General features: G+C 43.5%; 1 long non-coding RNA gene across 1 annotated transcript; it reads left to right on the top strand.

Moving 5' to 3' along the window:
- The first annotated feature begins 1,840 nt into the window (after nucleotides 1–1,840).
- Nucleotides 1,841–14,042, top strand: LOC146896203 (uncharacterized). Its single transcript, XR_015000325.2, has 3 exons — nucleotides 1,841–1,957; nucleotides 7,282–7,348; nucleotides 13,168–14,042. It is a non-coding gene; the product is annotated as an uncharacterized LOC146896203 (long non-coding RNA).
- Nucleotides 14,043–17,872: the final 3,830 nt, after the last annotated feature.

Here is a 17,872-nt window from a genome sequence, read left to right as displayed (position 1 = left end):
TCCAGGAAATAAAACTGGAACCAGATGATTATAAGCATAAACAAAACTCTTTACCCAAAATTATATTAAACCAAGTAGAGGGGAAAGAAGCTACAACAGTGGTTCTCATTCTGTAGGTTTGCCCGTCTGGCAGACATCTATCTCCCAAAGTATTTACATTATGATTCATAATAGTAACAATATTACAGCTATAAAGTGGCAATGAAAATAATTTTATGGTTGAAGGTCACCACAATGTGAAGAACTGTATTAATGGTTGCAGCATTTGGAAAGGTTGAGAACCACTGGATTACAGGAAAGGTCATTAACATTGGGTGGGTACAAAAGACACAAAAGCAAAAACTGTTAATTATTTTTAATCTTATTAGTCATTTTCACTCAATGGTGTAATAACACATTTCATTTTATTTTGTACAGAGAATAGAGGCTAAACCGAAGTACCCCACCATATTTATTAAAGCATTTCCTAAAATGAGATTACAAGTATCAAGTAATATATGAGTTGTCTTTAGATATTACATTTTTGCTTAAATATTTGTATGTTTATTTTGTGTGTAATTTCACCAAGGTCTAACTTAGGAAAATCTCATCTATTGATTCCCTTGAAAAATCACAGTAAAGACAGTTTGCTTGGCTTCCTGAGAAGCAGGGGTGCTGGTCTGGGGTGCAATGGAGAAGTAGGTATGAGGGTGAGTGTTATAACCCCAACATATGAGAGGCTGAGATTGGAGAATCAAGAGTTCAAGGCCAACTGGGCGTATACAGCAGGGCTAGTGCAAAAGGAGAAGCAAAGCCAAATTGGGGAGTGGGGAGGAAAGAGAGGCAAGGAAGGGACACAAGTACACAGAAGCACAACTAAGGTGATTGGTTGGTTACAGGGACACACAACTTCTGCGGGACCTTCAGAAGAGCTTTCTAGAGAAGGAAGGGACAAAGATTTTCTACGGACTCCCATCCTGAACTATGGTTGCCTCACACTGTTAGACCCTCAAGTCACATGAACATGGGTAGCAGCAGCTCCCTCAGGTCTTCTGAGGAGAAATACAAGCTAGAACTGGGCAAAGATGCTGAAACCTCCATGGCACTGGGCACTACAGCAGTGGCTGAGCCAGTAGTAGCTGAGTGACAAAGCACAGGTGTCCAAAATTACATCATTTACTTTAAATATGTTCTTTGTGTATACATAGAATCAGGTGATCAGTCTCAGACCGTGGGTCACAGAGTCTGGCTGGGCTGCCTTTGAGAGTCCTCAAGTCCAGGCAGAACAGTTGTCACCTCAATCATTCATCCATCCACTGGCTTCCACCCTTTCGGTTTCACGTTCCCAGCCCCCAGCTCCTTCCTGCCTGCTAAGCAGATGTCCCACTGTCCCTGCTCCTTAGCATTCAGCAAGGCTCACAGTCAGCCCCTCTGTCAGCTCAAACACATTCAAATACATGCACTTGCAGAAAAACAAACTACTGTAGCATGGGACGGAAACACAACTTGCATAGGCATTTGTGCCTATTTGCAGAGCATCTCCCATGAATGAAATTGCATGTAGAAGAAGCATGTTCTCATGCCTACCCATAATTAACATTTCATGGAGGTGTTAAATACGTGGCTGAAGTTTTAGAAACCTGCTTTCTACTGAGAAACACATAATGCTATTCCCATTCCTCTGAAGGGTCCTTAGAAATTCTAACTACAAGCAAGGAGACCCTTGTGTTTCCAAGTCAGAGAAGCAAATGGCTTAGGGGCAGATTTCTTTACAAAGCTTCAGTATTTGGCAAAGGTGTGCCTCTTTTCCTCTTATTGCTCTGATTTTCACGTTCTGACATTTCCGCCTAAATACCTTAAAGGGCTTCTGCTCTTCGGCTCACTTACTCAGAGCTTCTGTAGTCAGCACAGGGGCCTCTTCCAAGTAAATCTGAAGGAAGAAATGCTGAACCCAAATGTTGGGAGAACCCTTGAGAGGGTAAGTGTTCCGAAGGTCTTGTTTGTCTGGGTGAATGAGGGTGGTAAGAGCAGGTTTATGAAATAACTGTTTATTTAATTATTTCTGTACAGAGTAAGTTTTTCTATATTTGTGCATGTGACTGAAGTCATCTTATCCATTCTCTTTGTGTCATTTTGCAATTAGTAGAGTGGCATCCTGTGTCTGTCATTATAACCTATAACCCATAATCCTAGTTAAAACCAAGCCTATAAATAAAAATAAGTCACATGAATGATTCTAAAGCAAAGTCATGTGGTTTTCCTTGCAGAAGATGCTAAATTAGAAAATATTTAGAATGGTCTAGGAATTCCCTGATTGCTTGTGGTGGGTGAGCATCTTGTGAAAAACATGGATCTATTAATGTATCAGTCAGATAAATATTGAGAAGGATGGAAAATGGGCTTCAGCAGCCAGAGGCTCTGAAGAAGAGCAAAGGAGATTCAGTTTCACTGGTTTTGGATACGGCCTAGAGCCATCTCTCTTTTGTACCTCTGGTGTGTCATGTGGACTTGCAGAAGACAAGGATGTGATTTTTGTAACTAGGTACACGTTTAATCCCTTTCCTGTCACACCAAGTAAATAACTCACCATGAAACACCCAGGAAGGGGTTGTAAACCTCAGTACGACGTGGAGTCATATGAAATGTTCAGGTGTGAGCGTTAAAACGCTGCCCCATGACATCTGGGTTACTGAGTTGTTGTGGCACTAGAAACATTTTTATTCTTCATGCTTGGTTTTCTCTTAAACTGTGAATCAGAGAATCCTCTGGAAGCAACCGTCTAGGAGCAAACACTGTGATAAATTTGCCTCTCCTCAGCCCTGAAAGATTGCCAACTCTCATCAGAGTCCAAGATTATGGATGTGCCTGCCCACATCTCCTCTTATAGAGCAGAGCCCTACTTTGCATTTGGTGTGGCCAAACATGAGTCTTTGAAAAGTAATGACATTTGTCCAAGATTATCTTGTGGGGCTAGTCAGAAATAATAGACTAGAATTAAAACCAAGCCACCTGCCTTTTATTTCAGTATTTCAATGTTTCAATCTCTCCCTTGGACATTTCTTCTATAGAAACCTCACATCCACACAGATTTCTTAAAAGACCTATATTTAAGGGTACTTAATAGCCCAGCTATTCAAATGTCCTCACTCCAGCTACTGCAGCAGAGAAAGAAAACAAGAGGAGAATTTAATGCCCATTGAAAGCTGATTCAGAGCATGTAAAGGTGAAAGTGTGTGGTCAGAAGGCTTAGCTGCCTGTTGAGTTCTTTTATTGAATAACTCAAGCAGCCTGTTGTGAGCTATGTTAGTGCTATTAACACATCTGGCGCTAGTGGTCATACATTGGGGACATTTTAGAATGTAAAAGTAGCTTTGTAGGCAAACTTGTGTTCAAAAGAAACACTTTCAAAGGACAAAGGCTAACTGTACATAGTACACCCCTCTCTAGCTAACTCGGCTCCACTGGGCTTTTGACAAAGTGTGTGCTAAACCCATATACTTACATGGCGTAATAAAATGTGTTTTCCTGTTCTGGATTGTGTTTCCTTTTAAAATAGCCCCTTGTATTTCTGAGAGATCCAGAAATCAAAGAAACTATCATGACCGTCCACAGTGGATGGAGAGACTCTACTCTTAAAGCTTCGCCCCTCCTCACCCCCGCCAACAAAACTAACCTGTGGGGATGGCACCAGTGGGAGCCTTATGACAAGGTTGCTAGTTGGCTTTGGCCTGTAGAATTTAGTGAAAAGAAGTCAGAGAAAACAGAGGTGGTCAGAGGAAGACAAGGTATTCTATGTGTCTGTTTTCATCATCTTTTCCTCTGCCTCTCCAGGTTTCTAGAAGTAATTTCCAGAATGAGAGTACATGATGCCTGTCAGTAGGGAGGTTCTAAATACTCATACTGAAGGTCTGGCTGCCAGCCAATAGTCTTCTCTCTTATGTGACTCCCTTCAGGATCTGGTAACTGCATGCACAGGCTAATACTAAATCAAGAGAAAGGCCCCAGGCCAAAGAAAGCATGATCAAAATGGATCAGGAGCAATAAAGTGCAAGACTAAATGTGTTCTCTCTGGCCTTATTGCTGGTCTGTGCATAATGCTTTGTGGAACTCTTCTGCAATGAAGACAAGGGACATGAGGTTTGAAGCCACAACGGACTCTTTGTTTTCTTCTCTGTGGACTCTCTTCCTCCCCTACTACTTTCCCAAAGACAAGTAAAGTCATAGGCAAGGATAATTTTTGAACCAAAATGCAGCTCACCCTGAGAGAGAAAACAAGTAATTGAAGGATAGATTCTTATGGAATTTATTCTGAGAAGTTGGAGGGGCAAAAGGTTAAAGGACATAACTAGCAGACATCAGGACATAGAGTATGTTCACACTCTACAGCTCTCCACTTGAGGTCTCCCAGATGTGTGGTTCCCTGGCAAGGCTCAGCACAAAGCCACAGCATACAGGTATGACAGTGGCTCCCATTCTGAGGAGAAAGTGTCTCTGGAGACTCAGTTCAGCCAAGCGTTATCGCAATAACAAGTGTAATCATTTGATGTGACATTCACAGTCAGTTTCTGCCAGATTCTGCTTAGGGGTGAAACCATGTTCCCAACCCTGGCTGAAGACTGGTTTGCTAGAGACAATACTCTGAATGTTGCCTCTTGGTTGCCACCCTGCCAATGTCTGAGAAAGGTGGAATTTCCTTCAGCTAACTCCTCCAGGTCCTGTCTGACTTTGTGAAAGTTGTTTTGTCCCTAGGAATATTCTAGTTGCAGTGTAGTTTATTGTCTGTGAACCACACCACCTTCAAGTATATCATACCATGCTTTGGAGCACTCAAAGCACATTTGGACAGTTGCCTTATTAATGTCCATTGTGAGAAGCCCCTAAAGCAGTGAGCACCTGTCTAGCGCTAGAGGCCATTGACTCAACAGCACATGCTACTGATGCAGAGTAATTTGCCGACCCCAGCTTGCCCTTGCTAAGCTACTGAGATCTGACAGGATCAGAACAGAAGGTGACGGGGCTAGAAGCTTAATTAAAGGAATAGTTTTGCTCAGCCCATGCTCATCCTCCCCCCCTTCACCCGGTATGCTCACACATGCCAAGAAAATCACATTGAGGATGAGATTACGACCTAACGATCTCATTCTGGATGTGACATTATCTCATTTCAACGACCTGGGAAAGGCAATGTCTTTTTCAGCTCTGGGAGAAATTTAACCAATGATAGAACAAATTTAGCCCAGACTTTTTGTTTTCCTGTTTTTTGGTTTTGGGTTTTTGTCCAAGACAAAGGAGCCCCAGCCAGCTATGTCAGGAAATCTAAATCCTTTCCAAGTCTCTAATAAGAAGCTTGATGGCAGCAGTGCCTCCTCACCCCTTCTCTCCACGGGTTACTGCCATCCATATGTGTCCTAGAAGTAAGATGTAGACATTCAAGGAGCGCGAAAATTATATGAGGTCTTTTTATTCCAATATCTGCTTTATTCCCCCAGGCAAAGAAAGGATTCCTGCCCTCTTCACAAAAAGATGGAGTATTCAACCTCTTATACTATTACTCAATATTAAAAAAGATTTGACCACTAAATAGCCTTAAAATACATTCCCTCAGCTTTCCGTCCCAGTGTGCTTTGGGTCACTTTCATTCATCTGCTCATAGATGGCTGCCTGGATTAATTTTCTGGACTGAATATATTTCCTTGCATTACCAACATATGTGACAAATAACTAATCTGACTCATCAAAATGCATTAGAACGCAGTGTTCCAGCTACTGAAGGACATTGGAAATTCAGCAGTCGCCTTCCTGGTCTTCCTGCCGGTGACAGTGAAAGCTGTGAAGTGTGGGGATGCAGCCTGCACCCGGTGTGTGCCTAGACTGCATTAGCCACGCTCTTACTGCTTTTCCAAGAAAACTTGGACCCACCTCTGTGTGTTTTGTACCCTTTAAAGTATTTTTCAAATTAAAATCTGAACTGTAACTGGAATAATTCCTGAGAAGCCTGGCATTGCCCAGATGAGCTCAATTATCCCAAACAGCAGCAAATGAGTATGTCTGATACCTAGTACAGTTTCAAGTATCCTAAATATATGATTTATTTTCTAGGCCTATTTCCATATCATACACTCCAGCATGGGCCTTCTAAATCAGGAGGTATTTAGGCTGTCTTGGTACTAAGTCTACATGAGCTGTAAACGAATATGTGCAAAGACTGCGTAAGTGTCTAACTGGGCACAATCAGCGTCTATCAAAGTCTCTTTCTGTACATGCAAAGAGCCACAGAGAAGCTGATTCATACCATTTCTCTTGGAAGAAAATGGAGTGATTTTTACAACTATGTGTTATCAGATACATGTCAGGAACAATATGACTGTGAAGAGCTGTCACCCATGACATTCCAATGGCATTAAATATTAATCTATACATAGACAAATGCATCAAACCTTTTTTAAGTCAATATGTTAAAGATTGACTTGTGATTATTTTTCAAATAGTGGTTTTCTATGATTTAATCTTATTTGTTCTCAGGACACACACCCATGTTTCCATCATTACATGCTTGGAGCTCTTTCTTTTTTTGTTGGGTTCACACTGCATTAAGAGCCTACCAAGAATCCTGGAGCTGCAGAGGCAAACATTTCCCACAAACTTTCTTCTAAACTTGAGAGATCTGTTCTTTCTTCTGTTCTTTAACATCTAAAAAGCAAAAATTGCACATGGTTTACCTCTGACGGTGAATGTGAAGGGAGGGAGTAACCGCTCTTAAAAATACCACAGAGCCCTTTGCCAATACAAAGTGTGAAACGGACACAGGTGGGCATTTGGCTGGGTGCGCAGGGAGGCTGCAGATATTCATTATCACACCATGGAGACTCAGGCCTGTGCCTCTCACACATTTCTGGAGAGAAGTGTTCTTCTGATACAGGTGAGCATGCCAGGCCTGCAGTTTGGTCAGCTCAGAGAGAGCAAGAGCTATTACAGGAGAGTGTATAGCTCAGTGTGTCAGCTCGTGGGAGTTTGGGGTCTGCGGTCTGGCTTTCTATATGTTCAAATCCTCCGTCTTCGATTTCTTTACCATTTATTTATCTGCGGGGTCATTTATTTGTCCTTTATACACCCAGTTTCCCTATTTTTGATGGCGATGATGAAGAATCGTGTTGAGAATACCATGGCCCATTCTGTACAGTACTGAGCCAACAGAAAACACTCACTCTTGCTATTGCCACCCAGGACTATAGGCAGAAGTTTTGAGATATTCAGGTAAAGGGGAAACATTAAGGAAATACACAATGTACCTTCTCATTTCAGGGCCCCACAATGCTACTGGAGCAAAAGCAAATGCGTCCAGTGTCTAGGAAGCGCTACAGGACTCCAGGTGGGTGGAGATTCACTCTTCATTAAAATCCAGGCCTCGTTTTGTTCAGGAACTTAAGAGGAGGGAAACAATGGCCACAATATAGATAGACCTAAATTGGATTTGTATTAGCCAGGACTAAAAGCAAGATAGGTCAGCATTTCTATTGCACAGGATCAGGGTTTAAAATTTCTTAAAAGGGAATGGTCCTTTTAGAGAAAACTCATTTAGCACCATGCCTATTTGTGTCCTCTTTGTGAGCAAGCTATCTAATACATACTGTCTTAGTTAGGAGGGCTTCGTAGTCAGGGCTTCTAGTGCTGTGACAAAACACCATGACCCAACAGAAAGTTGGGGAGGAAAGGGTTTATTCAGTGTACACTTCCACATCACAGCTCATCACCAAAGGAAGTTAAAAAAAGGAACTCGAACTCGAACAGGGCAGGATTCTGGAGGCAGAAGCTGATTCAGAGGAAATGGAGGGGAGCTGCTTACTGGCTTGCTTCCCTTGCTTGCTCAGCCTGCTTTCTTACAGAACCCAGGGCCACCTGCCCAGGGGGTAGCACCACCCACCATGGGCTGCACCTTCCCCCATTGATCACTAATTAAGAAAATGCCTTACAGTTGAATCTCATGGAGGCATTTGCTCAACTGATGCTCCTTCCTCTCTGATGACTCCAGCTTGTGTCAAGTTAACACACAAAACCAGCCAGTACACACACGCTGCTAGAATCATAACTTGCACCATTACAGTTATTCTTTCTAGATGGGGATGCCTTCTCACCCACTGAAAACATTTTAACTTCTCTGAAAGTCTAACTGGTTTGAGACAATTTGAGTTAGAACTCAACAACTTTGAACACAACTGGATAAAATGACTGTAAGAGTTTTGTTATTCTGAGTTTTCCTTGACAGAGACAAAATAGACTGTAATCTCCTCAGTTTCTCCTTGTTGTCTCTAGCCTGGGTGTTAGGCTGTCTCCTGAGCAAAAGAGGGTAAGATTTCAAAACACCTTCTACCTAGCCTTTGCAACTGTGGTCTTGCTTGTATCCTCAATAAGATTATGTTGAAGTAGCAGATGGCTGGATAAGAAAATGTCATCAGTAAAGGTGAGGAGATCCTAAGTGCTTGAAAGAGGCAAGCATCCTCCATCAGTCAGACAATTCAGATTGAATTTGATGGGTCTGAAAGGCAGAGCAAGAATGTTCAGTAAATTCTTGTGGGGCTGAGTTGGAGGAGAGCAAAAGAAAAAAAAATCAACTTGGGACCAAGTGTATGTAGATGTGATATAATGAATGGCTATTTGGTCTCTGCCCCTGGTTCTTGGCATACAGTTCCTAAAATCCTTGGAACTCTTTAAGTGATGTGCCATTTTGTGTGCTGCCAAAATGACTGATGTTCAGGAGCTGCTAAGAGCCTCAGGATAGGGCCTGCTTGTCAGGGGAACTAATCATATTGTTAGAGGGCTGAAACTCTCAGGTCTACTCTCACCGCCCCCAGGAGAAGAAGGAACTGAAGTTCAAGTAGATTGCTGGTGGTCAATGATATAATCAAGCATGTTTGCATGAAAGAACCTCTAGAAACATCCCCAGAGGACTGGCTTCAGAGGGCTTCTGGGTTGCTGGAGGGGACATGGAAAGTGCTCATACCTGCCTAACATCTATACATTTATCTCTTACAAGTGGATGTTCACCTCTAGCCTTTACTAGATCCTTTATTAGAGTACAGCAGTAATTGTAAGTCAGTGCTTCCTTGAATTCTGTGAGCCATCCTAGCCAATTAGTCAGACCCAAAGCAGGGACCCTGGGAATCTGATTTGTAGTTGACTAGCCAGAAGTACAGCTGGCAACTGACTACATGTGACTTGCTCACAGTGTGGAACAACCCTGAGGGACTGAGTCCTAATGTGTGAGATCTGAAAGTATCACAAGGTAGTGTCCAAATAGCATTAGACTGTAGGACACTGAGTTGATGTTCACTAGAAAATGTCTGGTGTATGTGGGGAAGTCATGTCCTTCCAGCCAATACACACACATATATGATAATATATATTACAATTTGGAGAGCAGACAGTTGCGGAGTCTTTGGAATTGTACTAAGAACATCAAAAATGAAAACATTGTTTTTTTTTTTTAACCTGTCTCAAAGAGGATGAAAACAAACCTCAGAAGGACCCCTGACGAGGATGACATGAGCTGCTGACACTGAGTGAGCACTTACTACATGTTCTGTTCAGTCCTCACAAGGGTCTGTACTTTCTTTGCATAAAGGACCTGTTGGCTTTGCAGACCATATGGTCTCTATCACAGCTATTTGGCTTTGCCTTCCTAGCATAAAACAGCCATACACAATATGAAAATGAGCTGGAATGGCTGGCTTCAGCTTCTAGTAGACTAGCAGACCAGATGTAGCCCCAGGGCCACAGTTTGGCCCAGTCATTGCTCTGGAAGGTGGGTGGTATTATTCCCTGCATCACAAGCATGCAGAATCAGGCTCAGCTGCATGGAGAGAGAGTTCTTTAGTCCCTTGGCAGAAATACTCATAAAGAGCAAGCATAAGCTGCAGCCAGAAGAGAGACATGGAAAATACCCAGCAGCTAGAGTAGCTAACACTATACGCAGGTAGCCACTGGGTACCTGATGCCTCCAGAGTGCTCACACCGTAGCTAGAGAAGAGTGGCCATGGCAGGCTTTGTGAATTCTGCAGTTTGGGAGAACACTGGGCCTGAAGATATTAGGAGGAAAGGCACAGAGCCTGGTAGAGCCTTCAGCTTTATTCCTTGGGAGCACATCTTCCTTATCCGTTTCCTGCTGAGAAGACAAGGCAGACTGGTCTTCAGCAACTGGGCAGTCTTCGGTGACAGACAGCCCTGCAAAAAACCTCTGTTCCACCCACTGACAAGCGTGCAGTCTTGGGTGTTGGACAGATGTTCTGCCCACTAACAAGTGTGAAGTCTTGGGCATTGGACAGATGGGCTCTGGTGCTCAAGAGCCTGAGATGGAGCACAGAAAGTGCACAACAGATTTCACATTAGCACAGATATTCTGAAGTGGCTCTGCTCCTGCATCTCAAGATAAACACATTGAATCATGTATTTGCTATGGAGGTCTTGCATTTGACACTCCTTTAAGGTTACAGTCCTCTGCCGCTGCCTAACTTTGGGTATTTACAACCTCACATTAGTAAAATAAATATGAGAAACAAGGAATAGGGCCAGTATTTTGATGATTAAAGGTCTGAGATCTTCACTAACACAAAAACGAAAAGACTGGGAGAAAACAGTTTTGACACTATACTTCTTATTTCTGTCTCAGGGGAAAGACCAAAATCACAATGATTTCGTCATTCCTGGCCAATTTTTCTAGCTGTGGGAATTCACAGACATGGTCTACAATTGGGACAAGCTAGTAGCTTTCATGCTATTTACCTCAGAATAAAACAAGAAATAACTTACAGTCTGCTATTTTCTGAGTGCCCTACCTTGTGTTGAAGCAATGTAAACACTTTCAGCCGGCATTGCTTTGGTGTATCAAGGCGCCAGAGTGCAGGCTTTGCTTGAGAATGAGAGTGAGCTCCGTTGGTGCCTAGTGAAAGGTTTTTTTTTTTTTTAAATTGGACTTTTCTGACCTGAGTCTTTCATGATGTCATTATGCTTAGCAAAAATTCATCTTTGAACTCCAGTAGTGTGTTGTATAGATTCTGTGTTCAATGTAAGAGGCCATTAGCCACACATACTTGCTTAAATGTAATCCCAGAAGATTAAAAATTCACTTCTCCAATGTCCTTTGTCACTTTGACTGAATGCTATTGTATTGCGGTCACACTGGAAGCACAGGCACAAAACATGTCCACAACTTACGGAACTTCTCCAGAGGGTACCTGCAGTATAAACCTGTAACTATAGACAGTCAAGGTACCCACTTCAAAGCCCATCCCTCTGAGAGCCTACCTGAAGGAACTGAGGGCCATAGGCCAGTATGGTGACAAGGTGAAAATCATTGCTGGCTTCATCGTACTTAGGCTACCCGGCTTAAAACTTTACATATTAACAAGGTCAAGCCTGCATGAAAAAAGAGACATGAATATATAACAAAACCAACGCGATGAGAAGCCACGACTGTTTCAAATGACGGGAATATGAGCAGTCATTTAGTTTCTAGCGCTTTGTAGTGGATTGTCCAGGGGCTTTGTCTGCCCTCCAACTCCACGTGGGGTGCCCAGGAGACATTCATTGCTTGAGCTCCTGGAACCAGCCACGCCTGAAGCTCTCCATCTAGTCCTGCTGGATTTCCTCATTATAGGAGCCATCTAAGCTGACAACCAAACACAAATAGTGATTTGTCACTTTTGTGATTTCTATACCTTCTGTAGTGTGCATACATTACTCTTAAAAGATAAAAATATTAATATTCAGAGCTTAAACACAGCCAACAGTGTTTTCTACATCAATACATGTGCTGGTACTCAAGAACTCCTACAGAGAAGTGTATCTGAATAAGCTAGAGCTGATTTGCAAAAATCCACAAGGAACACAGCATAACCTGCCAAGATAACTTTGTTTATTAAAGGGGAATTTGAGACAACTGTTATTGCTGAATTGTTTGGAGTTCTGGCAGAAACACTCTCAAAAATCTGATTGGAAGGTCTTTGGTAACTCCTATGGTCGGCTTTGGTTGTAAAATACAAAGTAACATCTCACTTGACCAACAAAACCCAAATTAGCATAATTTATCATTAGAGAGAATTCTCATCTGCTAATCTGGCTCAGTCCAAGGATACTAAATCACAATTTTCCATTCTAACAAATGAGCCTATTTGCAAGTCTTCTAACACACATAGGTTTGGCAGATGAAAGGAATCTACATGACTTGGCTCTAGGCACCAGCTAGGGAGCTTGCCCTGGGATGGTATTTTGGTTGGCGATGCTACTGAGATTTTTGAATCACCCCATTCAAAAGATCCTTCTTCCTTCTTAATTGACTGGCTGGCAATAGAGTCACATGAACACTTACAGTTCTTTACCTGTTTTGAAGCTCTGCTAAGCATCGAATATGTATGTCCCCTTGCCTATAATTGTTCACATAACTAGTCAAAAGCTAACAGAAAACGGCCCATTGCTGAGGGCTCCTTTTGTGTTTCTGGGCTTTTTTGTGAGTGTTTTGGCAATGGGTTTGACTGGGACTTTAAACACATTAATCCTCCCCTTGAAGTCACACATTCCACAGTTTGCTTGGAGGTGGCAGGGTAGTGTTGGCTGGAATGAGTTGCTTGCTGACCCAGGCTCCCCCAAGAGATTTGTCACTGGCTTGCTATAGCAACCAGCACCATGGCATTGTACTCACCCTTCCATGGGGATGGCTGGCCCTCAGGCAGGGTCATCTAAGGGCAGGGCATCTGCAGCTGTGCAGAAGGAAGTGATGACCTGAGGGAGGGGATGCTTCATACCTGCTCCTCACGCAGCCCCTCTTCCTACTATTGTTTTCTGTGGACTTTCCCTTCTCAGTTCCAAAAGGCACAACTTTTCTTCACCCTTCAAACTGGTTCTTGTTCTGCAGCAGTTTGTGACCCAGGCTCCCAGCATGGCTTGCCAGGCCTACAACGGCTGTGGCTTATGTAAACAGGGTATTTCTCCTAGCGTTGTCTTGTGGTTAGGCTACACATCTGTCAGATGTCAGAGGGCCTTTAAGTTTGCTATCCTTTGCTCTCCCATTTGACCCTCAGGCCCTCTCAGGCTTAGATAAGGTAGAATTCTCCCAGCATTTAACAATGAAGAGATTATTGTATTTCTCTCTTACTTTAAATCTAGTTAGATTTTTTTCTTTTTCATTTGACTTTTTAGTTCCAAGAGCTGCTGCGAATGACCATCACAGAGGAAATAAACGGCCGCAGTGCTCCAAGATCATGGAATGAGGGTCACTGAAAGAGTTTATCACAGTGCCCATCACCAAGAACAATTGTATTAGTTGTCTATAGTTGTGAACTTTTATTTAGTTCCTTCAAGGAAGAACAAAACGTGTTCTTATTCCACTTTTCACTGGGGGAAATAGTCATATAGTCTGAAATTTGTCATGATTATTAATGATGATAATAGTTCATTGTGATTTTTGTATGCTAGGCACTGTGTTAAATACTTCAGATAGATTATAAGATCGCAAGATAGTCTGAATGTTGTTATAACTGACAAATGATAGTAATGTTTATTGTAATATTTTCATGTATGCTCAGTAGTATGCTAAACACTGTGAACAGATTACATCAGCTAACCTTACAACCAACACTGCAAAGCAATTCTTTATGAAGACTAAAGTGACTGCATAGAGGACACAGGAGGGGTGACTTTGTGTCTGGTCAAGAGTACAAAACTTGTCAAAATGCGGAGAAGTGTAAGCTGAGGGCTGGCCACAGATGGGCTCTACAACGCATCACTGCTGGGAAGTGTGAGCTGAGGGCTGGCCACAGATGGGCTCCACATCACATCACTGCTGTGAAGCTCAGGGACCAACTCCAAGGAGAAAGTGTGTCTCCCTGCAAAACCACTCTGTCAACTTAAGAGGGCTGTGCTAAGGAGGAGTCTTCTTGAACTGTTCCTTTCCTACACATTGGAAACGCTCCAAAAATATTAGCTTTTATTTACTGTTAGGTTCTAAATTGAAATATTAGGAAGCTTAAGTGCCAGCTCTGTTGAATTTTTCCAGTCTAATCTTTTTCTTTCTTTCTTCCTTTCTTCTTCCTTTCTCCTATCTTTCTTTCTTTCTTTCTTTCTTTCTTTCTTTCTTTCTTTCTTTCTCTCTCTCTCTCTCTCTCTCTCTCTCTCTCTCTCTCTCTCTCTCTCTTTCTTTCTTTCTTTCTTTCTTTCGGACAGGGTCTCTGTGTAACAGCCCTGGCTGTCCTGTCCTGGAACTCACTTTGTAGACCAGACTGGCCTCAAACTCACAGAGATCCTCCCAAGTGCTGGGGTTAAAGGTGTGTATGTGCCACCATTACCCCAGCTTGGTCTTTGATTTTAGAATTTGCCTGCATGCATGTATGTGTACCACATGTGTGTGCCTGGTACCTGAGGTCAGAGGAGGGCCTCAAATCCCCTGGGACTGGAGTTATAGATGGTTCTATGTGGTGCTGGGACTTGACCTTGGCTGATCTTCAGTAACAAGTGCTCCAAACCTCTGATGCATCTCTCCGTCTTCCAAACACTTTCTTTGACAAGGTAAACAAAAACATTCTTTGTGGATGACAAGCGATGGAAATAGCTTACAAGCTGATCGTTGTCGATGACACCAGCCCTACTGTTGACTCACGCCACCTCTGGGTTAGCTTTTCTTTTTGGTTAAAACCTTTTCCTATATGGAAGGTGGTGTTCAAAGTTATTTTTGTCTCAATAGGCATCTCGTCTCTGAAAGGCCAGAAGAAGGGACAAGGTAACATGGACATCATCAGAGAATTTGAGGACATGAGCACCAAATAGAGGTGCACACATGCACACACACACACATGCACACACACACACATACACACACACACACACACACACACACACACACACACACACACGCTGTTAGGGAAGCCTAGGGGTGGTGACGGGGCTGGGGGGCAGGAAAAGCTGTTCAGAGCAGAGGGAAACCTATCTGTACAGTGCATGAAGCTGCACTAGGGGATCCGCACGTGCCAGGAAAGGGCTGTGGGTGGGGTGCCGAGCCACAAAAACACACCTTGGAGCCCAGAGAGCAGGTGTCTGGCACTTCAGATTTGCAGCCGGCATCTACCTCAGCTGACATTTCAAAGGCATAGCGGTAGTGTGTATCTCTGCCAAGGATTTTGATGTGAGATTTAGACAGTCTGGGCAAACCTACCCGTTCCGTGTGGAAATTGGCTCTCTCACTCATACAACTGAGAAGGATGCAGAAGACCAGAGGGAAAGGTTGCTATTTCACTGTGGTAAGTTTAGGTCATAAAATTTGCTTTATAACATAATTCTGGCTTGCCTAGTTTTATTTTGCTGGAAAACAAAATAAAACAAAAACAACCTCAATGCAAACCTTTAGATGGAGAGAAAACTCTATCTAAAATGACACTGGTCACCACCTGCAACATTACTGGTTGACCTCTGCAGGGTTAGAAGTTCCATAGGTGAGAGAAGTAAGCATGGTAGCCTGAGAGGTTGTAAGGAAGAATCAAAATTGGAGGCTTGCTCTTCTTTGATTACAGCCATGTCAGAAGATGCTTCCAAAACACCCTGCTCCACGCGTGCCGAGTCTGCTTGGAGTTGACTATAGAGTGGATCGGTCCTAGCCTCTCAGGACTCCTGCACAGACTTTCATTACTGAGCTTCCTCAGGTCATTTCTCAGAAAAGTCATCACCCTGAGAACTGCAGGCCAGTCACACTCCATGACAGTCTGCATGGCTGACTCTGTGAGCAACCGTGTCACCCAGAGCTGCGAGCTCCACCTTCCCAATGCTTCCTGTGCCAGTGAACACATTGAAGAGAAGGTGTGCCATTTTTCTTGAAGTGGAATTTGTCTCCCTGGAGAAAAGCAGCTGGAAGGGTCCTATGACTGGAACAATTTCCCATTAATAAAGAATCTGTAGGACGTGGATGGTGAGGACTGATGGGTCCCCAAGCCAGGGATGAGGTGAGCCCTTGGTCTTTTTCATGGCACTAGTAAACTGTGTGGGCTTATTCACTGCTTCAGAGAAAGCACACAGAAAGCACACGGTCAGAAGCAATTTCTTAGATCCTGACATCACAGTGAGACAAACTAGAGAAGTAAGAAACGCACATGGCAAACTCTCCTACAGTTTAGGTGTGACCTGGACCCAGAAGTCACTCCTTGTGTGCACAGCAGCTTTGTGATGTCATGTGCCTCCTAACCAATAGGGCCTAGGCTACGGTTTTCAGGAGTCATCTCTCAAACACATAATTTATTGAACATTAGCTTTTATTGATAGTGTGAAATCTGTAGCTTTCATGTTAGTGGGCACTTTAATCAGGTGTGCTCAGAGGGTCTGAGCAAACAAAACCAGGTTCTTGTCCCAGAGGTGCTGAGTGATCTAAGTTACCAAAACCCACCCCCTGTCAGGCCTGAACCAGTATTTATTTCTCTCCAACTGGAAAGAGTGACCAGAAAGCTATAGGTCTGGATTTTTCAAGGCCATTTAATAGCCAAGAGTCCCTGTGACTTTGAAGAGCCTAGATGCCTCCTGCTAGAACTGGCATTTGGGCTTGGGCTGTGACTTCAAAGTTTCCTTAATCCTGAACCATCCCCAGTGATCATGGGGCTGCTTATCCATAAAGTCAGTGCAACTGAAGAGGTCCTGAAGAGGGTTCCTATTGTTACAGGAAAGGTTCCGTGCTCACTCAGGAAGGTCTGTGTCTGTTCAAACACTATATTTAGGAATCAAGTTTTATTTCCCCAAGTCTTGATAGTGAAGAGCTAAAAGAAGGAATTTTAAATTTATCTAAAGCTAAAGCATGTTTGAAGACCTCCAGTAAACAGTTTTGGCGACTTAGAAAAATATTCAGATAGCCCATACCATTACATAGACACATTCATAGATTGTGACTGTGTGCACAAGGCCTGCGAAAGATCAAGCCAGCTAAATCTCCAGCGTGGATGGGGCAGGCTTACAAGTCCCACCTCTGGCTGAGAAGCTCTTTGCCAGCAATGGCTGCTGTGGGAGAGCAGGTTCTCTGCAGGGTGTGACCACGGCTGTGGGAGAGCAGGTTCTCTGCAGGGTGTGACCACGGCTGTGGGAGAGCAGGTTCTCTGCAGGGTGTGACCACGGCTGTGGGAGAGCGGGTTCCCTCAAGGTGTGACCATGGCTAGGGAGATCCGGTTCTCTGTATGGTGTGACCACTGTCATGGGAGATCCGGTTCTCTGTAGGGTGTGACCACTGAGAAGCTAGCTACCTCTGCTCCAGAGGCTGGCTCTACATGCATGTACATATGGGCAGCACTAAGTGAACTCAGAGAGGGGAAGAAAGATCCTATGGGAAGAAAGGTACTAAGAGGATAGGGAAAGAATTGGAGAGGGGTGAGGACGGGTGGTGGAGTTTATCAAAAGGCATTACATACGTATGAAATTCTCCAACTGAAAATCAAGTGGTGTGAATTCCTGGAGAATGACCTTGATGGCACTGCTCTTTGGTCCTTACCCTGCAACAGTGCCACTGCATGTTCCTGGTGCGTTTCCTGGGCAGGAATCCACAATGCATAACTGTAATACTGTAAAATCCCTAGCGTCAGGACCTCGTATGCATAGTATGTAAGTCCTCCGGCTGTTCTGTTGTCAGTGTGACCAAGACACAGGGAAATATACTGTAGATCTCTGAGTCCTGCCTGAACCCCTGAAGAGTTGAAATCCAGGATATTTCAGACTTTAAAACTGGATTGCTCTGCTGTCTGTGCCCTCTGTCCCTGACTGTCACACCAGGAGCTCCCTGACATCAGCCATGTGTTGCAGAGGCACTTGTGAAGCTGCCTTTGGGAAGATGAATATAAACAAAGGTTCTAAATAGCCTGCTGTCAGTCACAAATGGGTTAAGAAA

Source organism: Myodes glareolus, chromosome 1, assembly GCF_982192425.1.
Source record: "Myodes glareolus chromosome 1, mMyoGla1.1, whole genome shotgun sequence".
Lineage (NCBI taxonomy): Eukaryota > Metazoa > Chordata > Mammalia > Rodentia > Cricetidae > Myodes > Myodes glareolus.
Note: the sequence above shows the minus strand (reverse complement) of the source record. Positions and strands in the feature narration are given on the sequence as shown.